The sequence below is a fragment of the Ahaetulla prasina genome, chromosome 3, assembly GCF_028640845.1.
Source record: "Ahaetulla prasina isolate Xishuangbanna chromosome 3, ASM2864084v1, whole genome shotgun sequence".
NCBI lineage: Eukaryota > Metazoa > Chordata > Lepidosauria > Squamata > Colubridae > Ahaetulla > Ahaetulla prasina.
In genome coordinates, this window is record NC_080541.1 from 201,519,476 (window position 1) to 201,541,180 (window position 21,705).

Sequence of the window (21,705 nt, forward strand, 5' to 3'; positions counted from 1 at the left end):
CCCATTTTTCACCCTAAATGCATTATCATCAATGATCCTGTTAGATAAGATAGGTTTGGAAATAGTGACTGTCCAAAATAACCCATGTAGAGCACAATGACTCAGCAGAAATTGAACCCCTCTCTCTCTCTCTCTCTCATCTACTTTCCAAAGTGTATGCATTATATTGCACTAACTCCAGCATTCCCTTGTGGTTAAGTGTGAGGAGTGTTGGGAGCTGTAATTCAGCAACATGTGGAAAAACATCTAGGGAAACTTCAATGATAAATCGTTTTTAGGCTTTACGTAATAACATGGCATACATGTTAAACTGATTCGGGAAATCTATAGAGAACCAATGTGATTCACTGTAATATACTCTTGCTATAGTTAGGATGAACATCAAAGATTTGAGGAATTTAGAAAGACTCTCAAGGCTTGTCCAGGGAATAAAGGATTATATTATTTTTAGCACAGTGTTTCCACAGTCTCCTAGATAACTTGGATCCGATTCATAAATCTAACCACTTCATTCTTCCCAATCAGTTCTTTCCCAGGCGTACAATTCTTATCAAGCACATAAAAATTGAGCTCCAAGAAAATAGCCTTGTGAGATATGTTAAGATGAGAGATTAATGATGGCCTCCAAATCCCCCAGAATCTTCATGCTTGAGTAAAAATATTTCTGTGAAGTTAGTTGTAAACTCAAAGACCCAATCGCATGTTATTTATTTATTTATTTAGCATATGGCAAAAATGTTAAAATGTTCAATCAAATGAGAATCCAAGAAATGGAATAATTTTTTAAAACTACATGACTGAGTGTTAGTAGATAGCTTCTCCAATGCAAAAATCATGTATTCTACCACTAAGCTATAGTCCTTATACAGCTTTAAACTTTAAGTGATTCATTCTATAGTTTCCAGAATAATCTTAGATAGCTTTCCCTAAACATAAGTGTATTCTAGATTTGTGGGTTCCAACTTCCAGAATTCTTGATATAGCCATTCTGGGTGTCGAAGTTCACATACCTGAGCAATACCAAAACAGAAGATCACCTCCCAAATGATTTCAGCATAACTGTATTTAAGTGTATTGTGTGCAGAGGTATACTTTTTATTTATGTACTAGCAAACAGTGAACCAAACTGGTACCCTTACATCATACTCCATCTAGTGGCTATATTGCAAAAATTCTTCATAGGAAAAGAAAAGTACGTAATTGTTCAGTTTATATATTGAATTATAAACCAAAGAGAAAATGAGAATATAAATCAGGAAAGAAATAGGTTTTGTAATATCAGACACGAACACCAAATATAAGTGTTTTGTTTTTTTACATGAGTAACTTTTTGCAGTAACTTGCTTTTTTGTCAAAACAAGGCACAAATCTAATGGTACGTGAGAAAGATTTTAAGAAACGGGTGAAGAGATATTCCTAGGGACAGGCAGATAACAGACAGCCTATAACCCACAGATACACAATGGGTGGAGAAAGAAGTTCAAGCAGTAAAGGAAATGGTGGGAGATTTGTACTTTCAGACTTACAAGAGTCTGTTAATGTAAATAATTTATAATAAAGTAGAATAAGCTCATCTGGTTGTGCTTCCTATCTGGTTCTATCTGGGAAAGCTGTTATCAATCTTGCAACTCTCATACTTTCTTTCAAAGAGAAGACTTTCAGTCCTCAAGGAATTCTACTATCTGCCAAACATCTGGCTGTGGCATTGTTGCAACACCAGCAACAAGTGGATGCACCAATGACCAATTTGCAGAATTCTATGATACAACTAATGCACAACTTGTGGTAGCAGAAGTGATAGAAGTTAAGCCAACAATCTTGCATTCGTATGGGAGCTTGCCAGAGAAGCTGACATAGAGCTGGAAAACAAGAAAGGCAACAAGTTATTCTCTATATTCCAGGGCACACATGGCAGTCAGCATATATCTCTGCTCAAAAGCTGTGAACTCCTAACAGCTGCTCACAACTAAGCCTTATTAGTTAGATTTGTTGAAAAGGAAAGGGGTAAGATTACAGAATCTGGAAAATGGAATAGGTAGATTTATGGGCTCCATTTATCATTATGTATGTTGAGGAGCTTCCCTGATCCCTTTAATCCTCTGTCAAAATGTCTCTTCACACATGAGAGATACTGCTACCCATTTACATGATAAGGGATGCCTAAAGGTAATCCTCAATTTATGACTGGTTGCTTAATGACTGGTCAAAGTTATGATGGAAATCAAAAAAGCTATAGTACTTACAACCTCTCCCCAGTTACAACTGCCATATGCCCCCCCCAGTCACATGACTGCATTTTGGGCACTAAGCAACTGCTCACATTTAGATCAGGTTGGGTTCTACTCAGTGATGGATTGCCCCCAATTCAGACCGGTTCTATAGAACCAGTAGTAAAACCGGCAGGAGACTCTGCCCATTGACCCGAACGTCATCGAAAATGATCACAGAAGAGCACACGGGCGTTGGCACGATGTGAACCATTAGTAAAGGTACGTAGAACCCTTTACTACTGGTTTGCATTGTGCCCGTGCGAACCAGTAGAAGCTTCTGCGCATGTGCAGGTCACTTTTGATGATGTTTGGGTCAGTGGGCGGAGCCTCCCGCCAGTTTTACTACCAGTTCTATAGAACCGGTCCGAACCGGGGGCAACCCACCACTGATTTAGACCCAGTGGCAACATCCTATAGTCGCATGACTGTGATTTGCCATGTTTTTTTCCTTTTTTTTCTGCCAGAAAACAGCAAAAACACCCATTGGATTTACTTTATTTGGATATGCTGTATTTGGCCACAATATAGAAATGGCCAAAAAATGTCTATAAGGTGATATTCCCAAGATCATCAGGAGTTAAGCTTGACTTGAGGTAGACTTTTTATAATTCTAAAAGCATAACATCAGCATTCAAAATGCAGAATAAAACAATCCAAATAACTGAGGAACTTCTGAAGAAGCAAGAAAACATAATTCAGATACCTAAATTTAAAAGAACAAAAGGAGTACAGATTGAAAGCCCTCTTTTTTTTAAAAAAAGATTTTCAATAGCTTCTGAAAAACAATTAATAAAATATTCTGAGCTTCAATCACTGGGATTAGTTGGGGAATTCTGGGAGCTGAAGTCCACACATCTTAAAAGATGATGAACTTGATGAACTGATCTATAACAAACAGTTTTGTCAGGGTGGGAGGGAGAGGCTGTGGCTGCAAAGATTCCCAAGGTAGCTTGAGGAAAAATCTATGGGAGCAAAGCACAAGAAGCTGTATAGGAAAAGCAGATCTGAATATGGAGGAGCACATAATTATTGAACAGCATGAGGGCAAGATTGAAATTGATTTGACTACCTCCGCCCATTGCCCATGCCATTCCAGCAACAGGAGGGAAAAAAATCAAAGGGAAAATAAAATAAATTCTTGCCAATATCTTTCTGAAGTAAAGAGCCTCCCATCTCAAGAATTTTACCTTCTCAATTTCTGGAAGTTTAATTTTGTCCCCGTAATACAAACTTCCACCCTGAGCTATTTGCTTGCCAAGATCAAACGTTTTCCCACTCTTGGCCTGTTGGCAAATAGACTGGTGACCAGTGCCAGGAGAGAATACAAGCATGCCAATTAACATTTTTTGTATGCTGAAAACTTTACTGATTGGAAAAGCCATCTGACTGGGAAAAAGAAAGAATAAGAGATTATCTTTCTGCTCTTTCATGGCAGCTTTATGTGGAACGTTATGTGGTAGGGAATAAAAATAATCTTTAGAAATTAGGTGTGCAATAGAGAATTGTGTGCTGTCTAGGATTTCCCTTTCTTTGTAATTTTCCACCATCATTAGACATGGCCTGGGTTTGCACAATTCAGCCATAAACTAGTCAACCTACCACAAATATTTCCTAGGTTTGTGACTTCGTGAAATATGTGCAAATTGTTACTTTATTGAAGTAGTATTCTGTCATTATGGATGAAGAGAGATGCTTATGGGATATTTTATGCTGCTGTGGCAAAATAACCTGAATAGATCAGGTATGAGCAAGTGGGAATAGAGAAATGAGCACCTATATCACAAAGTCAGAAGGCCAGCTTGGTCATTTTGCAGCAATCATCCCACATTCAGTGCAGAGGTGGGTTTCAGCAGGTTCTGACCAGTTCTGGAGAACCAGTAGCGGAAATTTTGACTAGTTTGGAGAACCGGTAGTAAAAATTCTGACTGGCCCCGCCCCTATCTATTTTCTGCCTCCCAAGTCCCAGCTGATTGGGAGGAAATGGGGATTTTGCAGTAACCTTCCCCTGGATTGGGGAGGGAATGGATATTTTACAGTATCCTTCCCCTGCAATGCCCACCAAGCCACACCCACAGAACTGGTAGTAAAAAATTTTGAAACCCAGCACTGATTCAGTGGCCCTGAAGAAACTACTCAGGGGAAAGGGGGGAGGGGGAGCAGCAGCTTGGTATTTCTGTAAATCTGGGCATTCCCAAGCACATCTTATTTCCATCTTGACCAGTGTCTGGTATTTCTCCATGAGTGAAGGGTTTTGGGAATTGAAGTCCACACATCTTGAAGTTGCCCAGGTTAAGAACCACTGCTCTTGACAATGGAGGTACCATTTCTCTCTCTATATGAACCAATTCCCCTAAAGTTGGAATGTAAAATAGCCATTTATTACACCAAATGATTAGCCACTTACCAGTCAGAGGATGTCCACAGTGGTGGCATTTGTGCACAATGCTTACTAAACATATTCAATCTAATTCTCTTGGATTTGCTCAACTTGTTCAGTTATCATCCAACTCCATCTCTAGGTTTGCACAGAGATGTATTTGCTGTGATTAGTACACTAATATGTGATTGGCTAGTTTGTTCATCACTGTCTTGTACAGAAAGACATTAGGTGAAATGGTATAGGGACTAGAAGACCTCCGAAGTCCCTTCCAGCTCTGATTTGATTTGTATGGAATATACCGGCTCAGTGAATTGCTTTCTCCCTTAATTTTAATAAGGAGCATTTGTCTGTGTAATAAAAATATCAAAGTGACAGCAGTGACTGCAATTCAAACCTTGCCAATTTTTAACATGCATTGCATGCAGAATGCATATTAAGAAAAGGGGGGTGGGGCAGGGGTGAAATCTAATTTTTTTTGCTACCTGTTCTGTGGGTGTGGCTTGGTGGTGGGTGTGTCCTGTGACTAAGTGGGCATGGCCAACTCAATGTCCCTCACAGCCATGTCCACCCAGTCAGTTACCGGAGTTGCTTTCCTTGAATATGCCGCCTTGTTCTATGCGCCGGCTGCGCAAGCGCACATCCAACCTGCTGCTGATAAATAAATGAAATAAAGGGTGTGCGCTTGCGCAGCAGGTGCATGGAACAAGCAGCAATGGCGGCGGCATATTCAAGAAGAGGGACTCCAGTAACTTTTGGACACTTGCCTTTCCTGGCAGCCAGCCGCTGGAGGAAAGTAAGTATACGCTGCGTGGCGAAGGAAGAGTGGGCGGCAGCTCTGGGGCAAGACTGGTGTCGGGGAATGGTGCATTCCCTGACCCAGTTGAGGCAGGCGGCAAGCAGGTGGTGGCTCCGGGGTCTCAGGGGAATGAGGCATCCCTGGGCCCTGACCATAGGGGAAGGGCAAACGGGCGGCGAGTGGACAGCGAGTGGGCAGCAGCTCCGGGAAAAGGCCGGAGTCAGGGAATGGTGGATTCCCTGACCCGGTTGGGGCAGGCGGTGGCTCTGGGGCCTCGGGGAATGGGCCCCGGCCCCTGACCGAAGGGCGAGCAGGCGGCGAGCTGCCTTCCTGGTGTCCAGCTTGCAAAGGCTGGACTGAGGGCCATGGACTGGTTCAGGGGCGTGGCCAGCCAGCGATTACTACCGGATCAGCGAACCAGATCCAATCTCCGTTACCTACTCACCCGATCCGGTCCGATCCAGTAGCATTTCACCCCTGGGGTGGGGTTTTGACCACTCAGTCATACTGAATTTTTTGGCACTTCCCACCCAAATGTCTCTCATTTTATCCTTATTTCAAAGTTTGGACTTGGATCTTGTCTCTATCCTTGTATTTTTTAAAATCCCTTTCTCAGATAATAAATCCAAATTCTTTAATAAGAACAACTTGATCTCATAATCATTTTGTTAAGTTGGAGCAAAAAACATGTTTTTGATATGCTCTCCTTCATTTCAAAAATATCCTGTGGGATGAATTCTTCACTCTTCTGGAATTTCACATCTGATTTGACTAAAGTAAAAAAGAAGAAAAAAAGTGTGTGTTATGTATTTTGAGATCTCTTTCTTATTTTACATAGGAAGTCAGCCTACAGCAGGCTGTAGGCTTGTGCTTTGCAAGCCAGCAGAGGACTTTCTAGTTTCTACCCTAATAAATGGGCATTTTCCAACTGACAGCCATTTTGTGTATGCAAGGCTTTCATGGCTATCCTTTTGTGAATGAACCCTTAACGTCAAAATGTTCTTCCAACTAGAAATGGCTGCTTTCTTCTGCTCTAGATCTCAGGCACTGACTTTCCCATCACCTGCCTCTCAGAGCCTTTTAATAGGACTTTCAAGACAGTCTTTGACATCTTTTGTGTTCTGACTTCAGAGAGATCAAGTTAGCCAAGTGCTGCCATTTTCCACAATTTATATCCTGTAAACCAAGGGGCTTAATTTTTTTATCCTCTTGAGCCAATAAAATCAATAAAAACGCAGCTGCAACTGTAAGAGAGAGAGCGTGAATGTGCTTGTATTATATATGTGTGATTCAGCTGAGAAAAATAAACTTTTGGTCTGGTCTGGTTATGAAAGCAACGATGTCGCCTAAAAGCTATGTAAGGCCAAAAAACATCCTGTATTTGGAGGAATAGGGGGATGGGAGGAGCCGGATGGATTCAAAGTCAGTGGGAATCATTGGGAAACATAATTGCTCTGGCTCCAGCCGTGATCTATCTGAGCAGTGTAAAGAGGCTGAGAATGTAGGGAATGCAGAGTAATTTGTAAAAGGTGTTTGGCTTCAATGTTAAAACAAATTGCTTTTATGGTGAGCAGATGGCAGTCTCTCTGCTCTTGAAACAATACTGAGATGATGTTTCATGTTTCTCATATTCATACACATTACTGTATTCTCTGATAATGGTGATGTTTCCTATCATCCCAGTGCATGGAAACACTTGGTACTGGTGAAAATCTATTCGGCACCTGATCAGAATGGCTTTACATAGCTATATATTTGGTCACACACCAGATTTGGTGTTCTTGTCGGAGCAGTGCCTATGTAACCTGGAATTGGTGGACCTGTCCTTGGTCCCCTTGTCATGTGGGATCACAGTCTGGTAGCAATGAGTTTCTCAAGAGCCGTATCTCCCTGCAGGGAGGCAGGACCTATTAGATTGGTCCACCCCCATCAACTAATGGACCCGGATAGATTCCAGGAGCTAGGGGTTATAAATGCAGATCTACTGTGCTGTCCAGCCAAACTCTTAGTCACTATTTGGAATAGGAAGTTGACTGAAGTTCTGGGTAGGACAGCACCCATGGACCACTCCTCACCCATAGACCTCTCTGTGCCCTGTGGTATACAGAGGAACTGAGAGGGATGAAACGCAGTGCTGCTGGCGGAAGACAAAGGATGAACTTGATCGAACATGGGTAAGCACTGCTCTTACCTCATGGCGATTCATGCAGCAAAGTGTAAATACTTCTCCACACTAATTGTATCTGCAGATAATCACCCAGCGACCCTCTTTAAGGTAAGCCTCCTCCTCCTGGGGAAGGAGGAGATTAAGGTCCACCTGAAGGGGCGTGCTGAGGAATTTGTTGATTTTCTGGAAGACAAAATCGCTCAACTTCGCTCCCAGTTAGATGTTGATGTGGTTGCTGGTCCGGTGGAAGCCTCTGAGGACAGGTTCTTGCCCTGTTATCTGGGAACAGTTTGACCCTGTTGCTCCCAAGGAAGTGGACATGATCCTAGGGAATATGCATGCAAGCACCTGTGTTTTAGACCCATGTCCCTCCTGGCTTGTGAAGGTTTCCCAGGCGGTGACAGGCGGGTGAACTCTGCCAGTGATTAACACTTCCCTACAGGAGGGGGTAGTACCCCAGCACTTTAAGGAGGCTGTGGTCCACCCTCTTCTTAAGAAGCCATAGCTGGATTCCACCCTGTTGGATGAAGTATGACCTGTCTCCAATCTTCCTTTTTTGGGGAAGATGGTTGAGAAGGTGGTTGTGTGGCAGTTCCAGAAGTTTCTGGATGAAACAGATTATCTCGACCCCTACCAGTCAGGATTCAGGCCTGGATTTGGGACAGAAACGGCATTGATCATACTTTTAGGTGATCTCTGGCAGGAGAGGGATGGGGGTAGTGCATCCATCCTTACCAATGCTTTTCCTAACTTTGGCCAGCAGTAAGTAAATAAGGACAGTGCCATTCGCCAGCCTCATTACTGTGGCAGAATAGGGATCAGCAGCAAGCAGCACACATTATACAGCCATATTTTTCTGTTGGTTCAAGGATTAGTGAAAACATAGCATATTAACTGAGTCATGAGGAATACATATACACACAAACACACATCCAGTTACTGTAGTGTTTGACTTCCTTCCAAGTTACGAGATGAAAAAGACTAACAGATTCTGTTCATCATGAGATTGCTCTAGGGTGGTGTTAGAAAGAACGAAAGCACTACTTTCATCCTGATTCAGCTAAGGTCAAACTGAAACCACTTCAATCATGAGAATGTGGCAGAATTTTTTTTTGCCAGGGTGTATTTATGGCATGGTTATATATGCATCAGAAAAAGGTCAGGCTCTAGGAACTGAAGCAATTGGGACAATAATTTTTTATGCTGATATAATTTTCTGCCAATTCAAGAGAAGATAGGTAGCATTATAACCAATGGTGGGTTTGAACTGGTTTGCACCACTTCGGCTGAATTGGTTGTTAGATTGCTGGCTGGCCCAACGCTCCCCTCCCTGTCACTTCCAGAAATCCCCCATATCCTGTTTTGGCTCCCAAGTAAGAGCAGGAAGGCCTACTAGGCTCCAGATGGGGCGCAGGGGGTTGTGGCCCGTTTTTGCTCCCAGGAGGCTGTAGGGAGGCCTACTAGGTCCAAAATGGGGGGCAGATGGGCAGCCCCCCCCCGTGGCCCATTTTTGCTCCTGGGGGGTACAGAAGGCCAAGTGTTGTCTGTCACATCCCCTGGCCACACCCACTCAGCTCATTAGGGCAGAGAACCGGTTGTTAAATTATTTCAATCCCACCACTGATTATAACTCAATAGTACCGTTAGGAAAAAGCTTAGTAAGGAAGTCCTACATGGGTGTTCCTTGGTGCAGATTTTCATTCCATATAATGCCTTTTTGTAGCTCAGCTGATTTAGTTTCTGTTCTTCATATTCTGTATGCCAACATACTCACTAATAAAGAAAGCCTGGGAAAGCAATCAAAACATGCTTTGTTTAAAACAAATCAGACCAATATATCCTTTACTTCTGTCATTCCCCCACCCCCAGCTATAGTAAGATAAAAGAACTTGAATTTTCATCTAAGCCCTTTAGTCAATTTGTCTCTTCCCCCATGACTTTTATGATTCACTAATTTTTTGGTCCAATTTTTATCTTGTTTCTCAGTAGAGTTACTTTCCAGATAGGAAGAGCACAATGTGAAACAGTTGAAATAAGGCTCTGGGAAAGCTGTGGAATCTGAGGAATTTCCTCAGTGGAATGGGCAGCAGCTGAAGTTTCCACTGTCTGGATTTCCATAATATGAAATAGCAAGAAAATTTAACATCAGGCAGACATGGCTACTATGGAAAACAGATGTCTACGTATTTTCTGAGCAAGGATGTCAGATTGTGGGAGGAAATCACCAATTTTGTGGGAGACTGGCTTGCGTTCATCCAGCAGCCATCCTATTTATCTAAAACTGTTGTTGTTTAAATGGAGTGACTGTGATGGCAGCAGACAAGGACAAAATTGCATGTGGAAAGACACATGAATATAGCCCTGCTGTCTAATGTTTTTGCAGACAGCATCAGGAGGTCCCCAATAGAAACCATGACATGAGAGGGAGGCTTGAGACCACAATTAAAAAAAAGTGGTAAGGCCACACTTGGAATACTGCATTCAGTTTTGGTCCCCATGATATAAAAAAGATGTTAAGACTCTAGAAAGAGTGCAGAGAAGAGCAACAAAGATGATTAGGGGACTGAAGGCGAAAACATATGAAAAAAGGTTGCAGGAACTGGGTATGTCTAATTTAATGAAAAGAAGGACTAGGGGAGACGTGATAGCAATGTTCCAATATCTCAGGGGCTGCCACAAACAAGAGGGAGCGAAGCTATTCTCCAAAGCATCTAAGGGTAGGTCAAGAAGCAATGGGTGGAAACTAATCAAGGAGAGAAGCAACTTAGAACTAAGGAGAAATTTCCTGACAGTTATAACAATTAATCAGTGGAACAACTTGTCTGCAGAAGTTGTGAATGCTCCAAGTTTTTAAGATGTTGGATAACCATTTGTCTGAAGTGGTGTAGGGTTTCCTGCCTAAGCAGGGGGTTGGACTAGAAGATCTCTAAGTTCTCTTTCAACTCTGTTATTATGTTGTATTGTATTGTACTGTATAGTATTGTATTATATACTATAATTATATTATAAAAATATTTAGATCATGGCATACAAACTGATTTAAAACTTCCCCAATACTTAAAACAGTTTAATATAGCCTAATATAGTTTTCCATTGCCTTCTTCTGGAACATTTTTCAACTTTTTAGTCTAATTTTCAGATTTGTGGGTGATCCCCCATCCAAGTACTCACGAAATCCGAGTCTGCTTTGCTTTTTGAAGTCAACTAGGTGCTCATGCCTAGTCCTATATATTCTGTTATCAGGCATTTGGTTGGTTATAGGTTTGTATCTCATGCTTACTCCAGGAACTCAAAATAGGGTACCCAGTGGCCTATTACCCATTATAATATTTAAAATTATTATGCAATACCTACAAATGTTACTGAGGATATAGTAACCTCTGTTGGTCTTTATTTTGGTTCACCATCCTGTATATTAGCCAACATTCCATAAAAAGGGGGTGCGGTTAGATACCTCTATTATAACACATAATTAGGTCTTCCAATATCTGAATGATGCATGCAGGGTTTCTACAATCTGGATCAGAAAAATAACCATATATTTGGCTGTTGGAGCAGTATATGAACTGCGTTAGAGTCAAATATTTATTAAACATGGAATACAATGACCATTAAGCACCACTACTGGAGCAGAACACACTGCTTTCAAATATGAAATCTGATGCAGAGCCATTTGTGCTTGTTTTATGTGCTGAGGTTTGTTTTGCATACTTCAAGCAGCATAAAGAGGAGCAAAAAAGATGGAGGGAATAGAAGATGGAAAAAAGCAGGAACTGGCTATGACTCTTTCCTGGTTCTTTTTAAATACTACAAACATCTTCATCTGCAGCAAATTTAGAACAGAAAATTAAGTGTTTCCTGCCTTGGTCATTTCTTGATGTGTTTATTTAAGAAAACCTGAGAGGAAACAGGGCAAATACAAATATGAAAATTGAACTGCATCTTGCATTTGTCCATAAACTCTCAAAGGGCAGGTGCTTTTTTCATAACTGTGGTTATGTCAGTATGGGTCATACTCAATTGCAAACCAAGAAATATATCTTCCCTTTCTTGCAACATTATACTAAAACCTCATGTCCAAGATCCCCAGAACTCCTTTTTTGGACAAAAGTAGACAGACTAGTCATGGAAGTGAAGAGGAAATATTGCTTTACAAGGTGAACAAATTCAGAATCTAATCTGAGTCAGTCACCGGGACCAAAAGTTTATTCTTCCAAGCTGGTGCTTGTGTTCTTACAATCTGGTGGGACGAGGAGACTTGAACTCATTGGTAGCCTCACACTGCAATGAACAGACATGCATTTAATTTTGCAGCTACTACAATTGTTGGCCAAGAAGGGACAAAAATAGCTAGAGAAATTATTGAAACCTGGGAAATGGGCCCCTTATCAGTCAAAGGGAATGCTGATTTACCACCAGCTTATCAGGTACTTGAGGTGCAGCAGCATAAGGAAAGAAGCCAGCCATCAACACCCTAATTAACAAAAACTACACACAACCAGGCACCATGTAAATAGAAGGAGTAGAACAGCCCAATACACATATTCTGAAGAGAGAGAAGTTCCCTGATGATGGGCTCCAGCATAAGCCCAAAAGCTTGGAAGAATAAAATTTTGGTGACTGACTCAGATTGATCCTACAATGTTATCCTGGAACAAATAATTTTTGCCTTCATTTGTGATCAAATTCAGCCAATATTTAACAACAGTGTTATTGTAATCAGTGACATTTAAGAAATCTGAATCAAAAGGAGAATGATTTTGCAACTTTTTTGGCAGCCCTGAAAATTGTGGTTCCGGGGATCCTAGGACCAATTTTTAATTAATCTTTCAAATAATTAAAACAACATGATCAAATATTGATGACTTTGGTAAACCTTTCCCAGATGGAGTGAGTAATTACACGGACTGCAATTTGGCAGATGAAAAACCAAAATATGGGAGATATTTCTCCCACTGCTTCATATTCTTTTTTTCCCCTTTGCTTCTTGTTCAAAGAACACATTTTCATCCTTATGTATGTTGACTTGACCTCAACAAAGACATAATTTCAGCAGAACATAGTGCACTTGTTATACTTATCCAAACCTACTAACAGAATAAAACAACAATTTTGGGTACTTTTAATTCCTACACGGAGTATTTACACGGCCAAACACCACAAAGGTTATTAGCAGTTATAAAAACTGACAGCTCCTGGATTGATTTGTATATAGACATTGGGGTCATTTCCAAAATAGTGACTTATGGCATTTAGCTGTACCCAGCCATCACTGAAAGGATATAAAACCTGTTATTTTGGCACAAAGGTTGGATGACTTTAGAAGACTCTATAAATTACTAATGAAGAACTGACCTAGGTGGTAACATTTTGTGATTATTAGCTTTGTCTGTAGTGTTCTACTGTGACAAGTTCCTGGAGCCTGGGAAACATACATTGCAAGTCCTATGGAGGGACGACGTAGCATAACATTATTTTTAAAATCCCCACAATCCCTCTGGAAGAAGATTTCTGGATAACATTGACCAAAAAAAGATCTGTGGTGGGATAAACATAAATAAAGGCTGAATAGTATTTATCCTTCCTTCAGACAAATTTGCAAAAGACTTAGAAATAATATTTTTGTAAGGGTTTTAAAAATCTGGGAAAAAACTCACCAGATTAGAGAAGGATGAAGAAAGCATTTATTTATAACCCACCCTTATTATTTTTACAAATAACTCAAGGAAGTAAACATATCCAACATAGCTTCCTCCTTCTATTTTCCCCACAACAACCATCCTATGAGTTGAGATGGCCTGAGATTGTCTGGCCCAAAGTGACCCAGCTTTCATGGCTAAGCTGGGACTTGTGGTCTTTTGCTTTCTATCCAGGTACCTCTTAACCTACCTCTTTTATAACAAATATACATTGCTGCTGAGGGATCCATTTATGTTTTGTTTTAACTCTTAAAGGTTTTGATGAAGCTTATAACACTACTACACTTTTTTCCAAAGAAAGGGCACTGATGATGTTACCTAATTTGGGTAATGAAACATCTGCAAGAAAACAACCAAACTCAGAGGGCACCAAGGACCCTTTGAAGTTTCGTCACTTCTTTATTATTTTCTGGAACACTCATGTGACTGTGTAATGTTGTATAGTCATTCAAAAAAGTATGAGAAAAAAGGCCGGTGCTGTGGTAATTTGTTGGACTTTTAAAATCTAAAGTAAACTCTCAGACATTTTGCAATATCCTACTAGTCCAACGGTGTAATGGATAGCTGTTTTTGAATTTAAAAACAAATTATTATAAAAACATAATAGAAACAGAACATTGTCTTGTAGAAAGAGGCAGTGGAATTAATTAATTTTACAGCGTTGGAAGGGATCTTGGAGGTCTTCTAGTCCAACCCCCTGCCCAGGCAGGGAACCCTACACCACTTCAGACAAATGGTTATCCAACATCTTCTTAAAAATTTCCACTGTTGGAGCATTCACAACTTCTGCAAGCAAGTTGTTCCACTGATTAATTGTTCTAACTGTCAGGAAAGTTCTCCTTAGTTCTAAGTTGCTTCTCTCCTTGATTAGTTTCCACCCATTGCTTCTTGTTCTACCCTCAGGTGCTTTGGAGAATAGTTTGACTCCCTCTTCTTTATCGCAACCCCTGACATATTGGAACACCGCTACCATGTCTCCCCTAGTCCTTCTTTTCATTAAACTAAACATACCCAGTTCCTGCGACCGTTCTTCATATGTTTTAGCCTCCAGTCCCCTAATTATCTTTGTTGCTCTTCTCTGCACTTTCTAGAGTCTCAACATCTTTTTTACATCGTGGTGACCAAAACTGAATGCAATATTCCAGGTGTGGCTTTACCAAGGCATTATAAAATGGTATTAACACTTCACATGATCTTGATTCTATCCCTCTTATGCAGCCCAGAATGGTGTTGGCTTTTTTGGCAGCTGCTGCAATGCATCTAAATGGTTGTCCACTAGGACTCCAAGATCCCTCACAGTTATTATTATTGAGCAAGGTACCACATATGCAATACCTGTGCAGAATGATTGAGGTAAATAGGAAGGCTGAGGCATCTGCAAAGATTTTTGGCTCCAATGCCATTACACAGAACCCTAAATCCAACTGATTTATTTCTCCTATCTCATTGTGTGGTAATATTACATCATGACCTTCAGAGGCGCTGAGAAGCTCCATGCCCCTGCCCAAACTTCTTATGTAGCAAGTATTGTGGAAAGGGTACTAGGCTTGGGGGAAGTATTCCATGAAATTAAAGTACTTCTAAGTTATTCAAGAAAAGGCAGGACAAAAATGGATTTAAAAAAACCCAAAACCTTTCTCCTGGATAAATCTGTGCACACCTATGTGTTAGAAAAAAGGAAAGGGGGCAAGTATTTTCACTTTCCTTCAAAATCCAAACTTTTGTGATGTCTTTAGAGGAAAAAAACTTATTTTAGCCTAGAATTGCATCACAATCAAGGAATGGTTCAAAAGAGTGCCAATTTCCTAAGAGACGGTCAGCCGCCTGCAAAATGATTCCCCAGTGATCTGTTCCTAATTTTTTTTACACTTTTTTCCTTGCCAAGATCCACACAAAATAAATGTTTTCTATACAGAGTCGCCAACAATGTGAAGACAGGGTCGCTTGAAAATTTCTGGGGAAGAAATGGGTATTGTTGCCTATTAATGCTGTCCATATAACGTAATGAAAATGGGCAATGGTTCTGAGTATGTTAATTACAATTCCCAACAGCCCCAGCCCAGTATGACAATATTTTAGTTTAGAAACTGCTGGCTCAAAGTTTTAAAGATATTTCCCAAATTTGATAGCTTCTAAATGTGGCAATGTCAGCTCCTAGAATTTCTCAGCCAGCATGGCCATGTTGAGAATTCTGTAAGTTACCAAGGCTGATAAATTCTACTGTACATAAAACAGAGTGAAGCATTTGGAAGTTCTCTTGGGTGAAATGGAGCTTATAGATCTGTTTCATCCAGAATGTAAGATTTGATTTGGCACCAAAACTGCTATGACCATTTTCTGGATGAACTTCACTGAAAGAGAGACAAACTTATTGATCCTTCTGAATATCTTGGTGACTTATAATGTTACCAGCTATGTCATCCTTCAGGAAAAATTATCCAAATTATTTATGGGAAAACACCATCCAAATGAATTTCTCCAAAAGGTAGTGCTATGGATTTCTGCTCAATCTCATGTTGTTTGTGTGGTTTATTAGTTTTCACTTACTTTCCATGATATTTATCTGATCTATGAAATAACCAAATGCTAATCACATCGTCCCTACACCCAAAACTACATCCTCCTCCTGATCCCATCATAATTCAGGAGAAGCAGCATTTTGAAGTTAAAGACACTTTGGACTATCACACACATTGAGGGAAAATCCAGTATTTAGTAGCATGGAAGGATGGACCTCCCTCAGAGACTGAATGGGTTGGGGCCAAACATATAAAAACTTCCAGGCTACTTAAGAAATTCCACGAACAGTACCCAGAGAAACCTTAATGACTGTGCAACTAAGTATGGCTTTTCTGTGTGTTTCTCCCTCCCTTCCCTTTTCTCTACAAGACTAACGTCTCTGTCAAGGTAAGCAGAATGTTCAGCTTAGTGCCTTGCTGGCATCCTGCCATCGAAGGCTAGAAAGTGGATATTGGAGGGAGGGCAAATGGGGAATCAACCTGCCTTTCTACAGGATGGGAAATTGGGAGGGGGGAAATGACAGTTTGACAAAGAGCAGGGAAGCTTGGAACCAGTTGTGCCAGCACTCAAGACCACACATCCTGAGAAATAATGTGGATTACCCTAAACATCTCAGGATTCTCAAAACACTTAGGCAGACTCTTATTGGCCGAAGATGGATTGGTCATGGGAAAGGGCTGGGATGTGCAGAAACTTTCTGTATCTTTTGAGCACGGGAAATTTAGTTCTAGTCTGAGTCTACTGCAACCAACAGCTTTTAGTAAAAGAACCTATCAATTCAACCAAATGGAGTTGAGGGTCTTTCTTTCCTACGGGATTGGACTGGGGCAGGTCTGACAGTAACTAAGGTTTCAAGTTTAATTTGAAGGCATCATAAACCACTCAGAGGTTTTCAAGGATGGCATACAACATATTAAAATAAATATATGAATGTTATATACATGGCATGAATGATGAATGCAATCTATACATTATTTATATTTTGTAATAGTATAAATGTCCATAACAAGAATAATTTTCGGTGCAATAGTCTTGGAAGAACAGGTCCTTCTGCAATGTCCTACTCTTGATGCTGTTTGTCTAGCCATGAGGAATAGTTTGTGAATGTACAAATGAAATGATCTTTGAATTCAAAAAGTGAACATAAAGATTATAAACCTAAATTTTCCCCCCATGTGTCAGTCTCTGTATAAAATAGGTCTAGTACCTTTGGAAGTCCTTTCCAGCCCTGAGTACCACAGTACTATCCTAGGAACAATAGGAATGTGCTTGGCCCTAACCACTTGGATGCACAGGAAATTGTTCCAGAAGGCCATTTCCTCTTTACTTACTTTAAAAATTATCTTATATATTTGTAATATTGATTCTTCAAATATTTAATATTAACTCGCCACAATATAAAAAAGATATTGAGACTCTAGAAAGAGAAGAGAAGAGAAGAGCAACAAAGATGATTAGGGGACTGGAGACTAAAATATATGAAGAACGGTTGCAGGAACTGGGTATATCTAGTTTAATGAAAAGAAGGACTGGGGGAGACATGATAGCAGTGTTCCAATATCTCAGGGGCTGCCACAAAGAAGAGAGAGTCAAGCTATTCTGCAAAGCACCTGAAGGCAGGACAAGAAGCAATGGGTGGAAACTAATCAAGGAGAGAAGCAACTTAGAACTAAGGAGAAATTTCCTAACAGTTGGAACAATCAATAAGTGGAACAACTTGCCTGCAGAAGTTGTGAATGCTCCAACAGTGGAAATTTTTAAGAAAATGTTGGATAGCCATTTGTCTGAAATGTGTTTCCTGCCTAGGCAGAGGATTGAACTAGAAGATCTCCAAGGTCCCTTCCAACTATGTTATGTTATGTTATGTTATGTTATGTTATGTTATGTTATGTTATGCTTTTGCAATAGGAGACTGGGCATTTAGCACTCTCATTCCTTTGAAGAAGGTGAACAAACAATTTACACCTACTTTGAGTACATGAGTATGAGTCTGTGATTCCTAGGCTTTGTTTTTAATCTCTCAAAACTATGGGCACCTAAAAATTAGTCCATAGTCACAATGAAATGAAAATGGTAACATATGCATCATCTTTTTCTAGTTGTGTTGCAATGTTATCCAAAAGGACATAAATGCAAGAGTTTGCATCATGACGTTATGATGCATATTTCATTGCTTGCCCCCCCTCTTGTCATCTTCCTGCAGACACCCAAGCGCAGACAGGAACAGGAAATGCCTTAGTTTAAAACTTTGAAAAGCTTACAGCCAGATGCCTTCACTGCAATACGGCGATTACATCTGCATCATTCCCAAAATTCCCCTGACAAAATGGTCTTCCCATTGGTTAGGAGTTGCAATATGATTATAGCTGGATGGTCACAGTATACCCTCCTTCACTCTGTATGGAGCAATTCATCCAGTTTCTTTCCCTCTTATTGAAGAAGTACTTAGAATAAATTAGAATCCTGGCGGTCTCTCCTCTGGTCCCCTTTTCAGGAGTTGGATCAGACTGGCAACTTTTCCAGGAATCCGACTCCTTCGGCTGAGCACCTAGCTTTCAGGCCTTCTCTGCAGCCTCAATGGCACGCACCACTTCTTCAGGAAAGAACCCGGTGTCAATAAATCCTTGAGTATCTGCCCCCACTGCCCCATCTGTGATCTCTTCTTTCTCTTCCATCTTCACTGAGGCTTCGTGCTACCCAAGGTTTTCGGTGGATGCTGAGGCCCAGCACCTCTGATGGCCCCCTTTTGGAGTGCCGCTATGTTTTAAAAGAGTGTCGGATTAATGTCAGCATTCCAGAAAAACCTCTCACCAAGTAAAAACTCCGAAGCACTCACCTTTCAAAGTTTTTTTTACTAGGATAGGTAAACTGGCACATCTGGGAAAATCTGAATCTGAGAGATCCGGGTTTTCTCTCAGAAAAATCAGTTCTGTAATCTGGGTGGCTGGGGCCGCCCCAATTAATGTCCCATCCACCTGGTGAAATTTAATTGGGGGCTTCCCAATTAACCAACCATTTCCCCATGTGTCATGGGGCAGCATCTTAGCTAAAAAGTATATTCAGGTGTTTTGTTTCATATATTTGTTTGTAATGTTTCCTATTTTGTATAAACCAAATATTATTTATTTTACAGTATTTACAATTGACCCACATTTACAAGGATTATAGTGGTTAATAAACAAACTCAGAAGGAGAAGAATGCTACCTAACTAAGCCAAACCAATGATTACAATATATACAATATATGAAATAGCATAAGCTTGCAAAGAAGCAAAGTGACAGTAAAGCAGCATTTATACAATTGATTCTGTGAAACAAACTATCCATTACATAATTAATGATATGGTTGGTTGATATGTCATTAGTAAAGATGGTAGCAAATATCCAGAATCATTTTTGGGCAATGTTTGCACGAACATTGAACAACATCATTCCTATCTATTATTATCATTTAGCACCTGGAATATTACATCCAATTGTAAGGAAGGTCATTTTAGGAAGGTCATTCATACTTACAAATTGGAGAGTGTCCTGTCAAAGATGGCCAGGAACCTGGTTTGAAAAACTTATGAGGAAAGATTAGCGTCAATTATATTGAGCCTCGAGAATACTGGGGTCATGACCTTAAGGTCAGAAACAAGAGGTTTTAATTCCATGGAGCAAACATCTCCTGATATCAAGAAAATATTCCTATGGTAAGTACTATTTAGCAATGCAACACTGCTTTGGAAGATGGCAGTTTGAAGAGCCACCCAACTTATAGTACAATAAATCCTCAGTTAACAACTACCCAGTTTAACAACTGTTCAAAGTCACAAGAGCTGAGAAAAAGTGACTTTTATGATTTCTCTTTGAACTTACAATTACCACAACACCACATGACCCCCATCTGCAAGCTTCACAGTTGGTTTCTGACAAGCAATTCAATGGAGAAGCCAGCAGTAAAATGTTAAGTTATAGTCATCTGATGTTTCATTTAACAACTGTGGGTGATTTGCTTAATGACTCAATGGTAAGTCACTCATGATTCTGGCATGGTTGCGTGATGTTTTATTTGATGTCTACATCACTTAGCAATAGAATTGCCGGTCTCAATTGTGGTTATTAAGTAATGATTACCTGTACTGGATTCTTTCACTGGCCAGGGAGTTTGGTAAAACGTCCTCTACAATCCCTTCCATGCCTTGGCTCTCAAATTTAGTATAGGCTGTGTCAAAGTAGCCTATACTGTATGCTGATGATTCATAGTATCACATGAAGTTATAAAAATACTGAGCTAATTGGGTAACTCAGCTATGATGAAGCTAGTCATGAGAAAATCTTGCAATCAACCTTTTACTTAAATTTTGCTCTGCTTTGTGTGTGTGTGTGTGTTTCAAATTGCAAAATAATGTATTTTCATAGCTTCAATGGCATTCTCACACTTAATTGATTTCAAAATTCTTCACCAAGATGGAAATTTTATTTTATTATTTTATTATTTTGATTTCTATACCGCCCTTCTCCCGAAGGACTCAGGGCGGTTTACAGCAAAGTAAAAACGAAGTAAAAATTCCCTCTGATATCCATATCCTAATATTTCCTTGCTCATTTCCATAAGTCACATCTTCTTTCGCCCTCAAGTTCTAATTTCTCCATTTTTATTAATATTCATTCTCTTTTCATTCTTGTTTAACTGTTTCAATTTTTTAACCTAATATATTCAAATATGTTCGGGATTGTCTTTCTTCCATTTCATCTTTTCCTTTTTACAGCAATCCTTCTTCTCCTTCACCAATCCTTCTTCAATGACTTGGACGAGGGGATAGATGGGGAACTCATCAAATTTGCAGACGACACCAAGCTGGCAGGAATAGCCAACACTCCAGAAGATAGGCTCAAGATACAGAAAGATCTTGACAGACTTGAACATTGGGCGCTATCTAACAAAATGAAATTCAACAGTGAAAAAAAGTAAGGTTCTACATTTAGGCAAAAAAAATAAATAAAAATGCACAGGTACCGAATATGTGGTACCTTGCTCAATAGTAGTACCTGTGAGAGGGATCTTGGAGTCCTAATGGATAACCATTTAGATATGAGCCAACAGTGTGCAGCAGCTGCCAAAAATGCCAACACAATTCTGGGCTGCATAAACAGAGGGATAGAATCAAGATCACGTGAAGTGTTAGTGCCACTTTATAATGCCTTGGTAAGGCCACCCTTGAAATATTGCATCCAGTTTTGGTCGCCACGATGTAAAAAAGATGTTTAGACTCTAGAAAGGGTACAGAGAAGAGCAACAAAGATGATTAGGGGACTGGAGGCTAAAACCTATGAAGAACGGTTGCAGGAACTCGGTATGTCTAGTTTAATGAAAAGAAGGACTGGGGAGACATGATAGCAGTGTTCCAATATCTCAGGGGTTGCCACAAAGAAGAGGGAGTCGGGCTGTTCTCCAAAGTACCTGAGGGTAGAACAAGAAGCAATGGGTGGAAACTGATCAAGGAAAGAAGCAACTTAGAACTAAGGAGAAATTTCCTGACAGTTAGAACAATTAATAAGTGGAATGACTTGCCTGCAGAAGTTGTGAATGCTTCAACACTGGAAATTTTTAAGAAAATGTTGGATAACCATCGGACTGAGATGGTGTAGGGTTTCCTGCCTGGGCAGGGGGTTGGACTAGAAGGCCTCCAAGGTCCCTTCCAACTCTGTTGTTATGTATATTATATTATATTATATTATATTATATTATATTATATTATATTATATTATATTATATTATATTATATTATATTATATTATATTATATTATATTATATTATATTATTATATTATAAGAATACAAAAATTAAAACATCATTAAAAAATTGATTCAATTTAGCTAATAATTA

At 40.0% G+C, this 21,705-nt stretch overlaps 1 long non-coding RNA gene across 8 annotated transcripts in view; it reads right to left on the reverse strand.

Moving 5' to 3' along the window:
* Nucleotides 1-6,091: 6,091 nt before the first annotated feature.
* The window catches only part of LOC131193894 (uncharacterized), a 30,854-nt gene continuing 15,240 nt past the window's right edge, over nucleotides 6,092-21,705 (reverse strand). For 6 of the 8 annotated variants that reach the window (XR_009154047.1, XR_009154051.1, XR_009154052.1 and 3 more), the window contains 2 exons: nucleotides 20,867-21,089; nucleotides 18,898-20,754 (listed from right to left, as the gene is read on the reverse strand). This is a non-coding gene — a long non-coding RNA (uncharacterized LOC131193894). Of the gene's footprint in view, nucleotides 6,218-18,897; nucleotides 20,755-20,866; nucleotides 21,090-21,705 lie in introns of those variants that run through there. The other 2 variants (XR_009154049.1, XR_009154048.1) reach the window with 2 other exon arrangements.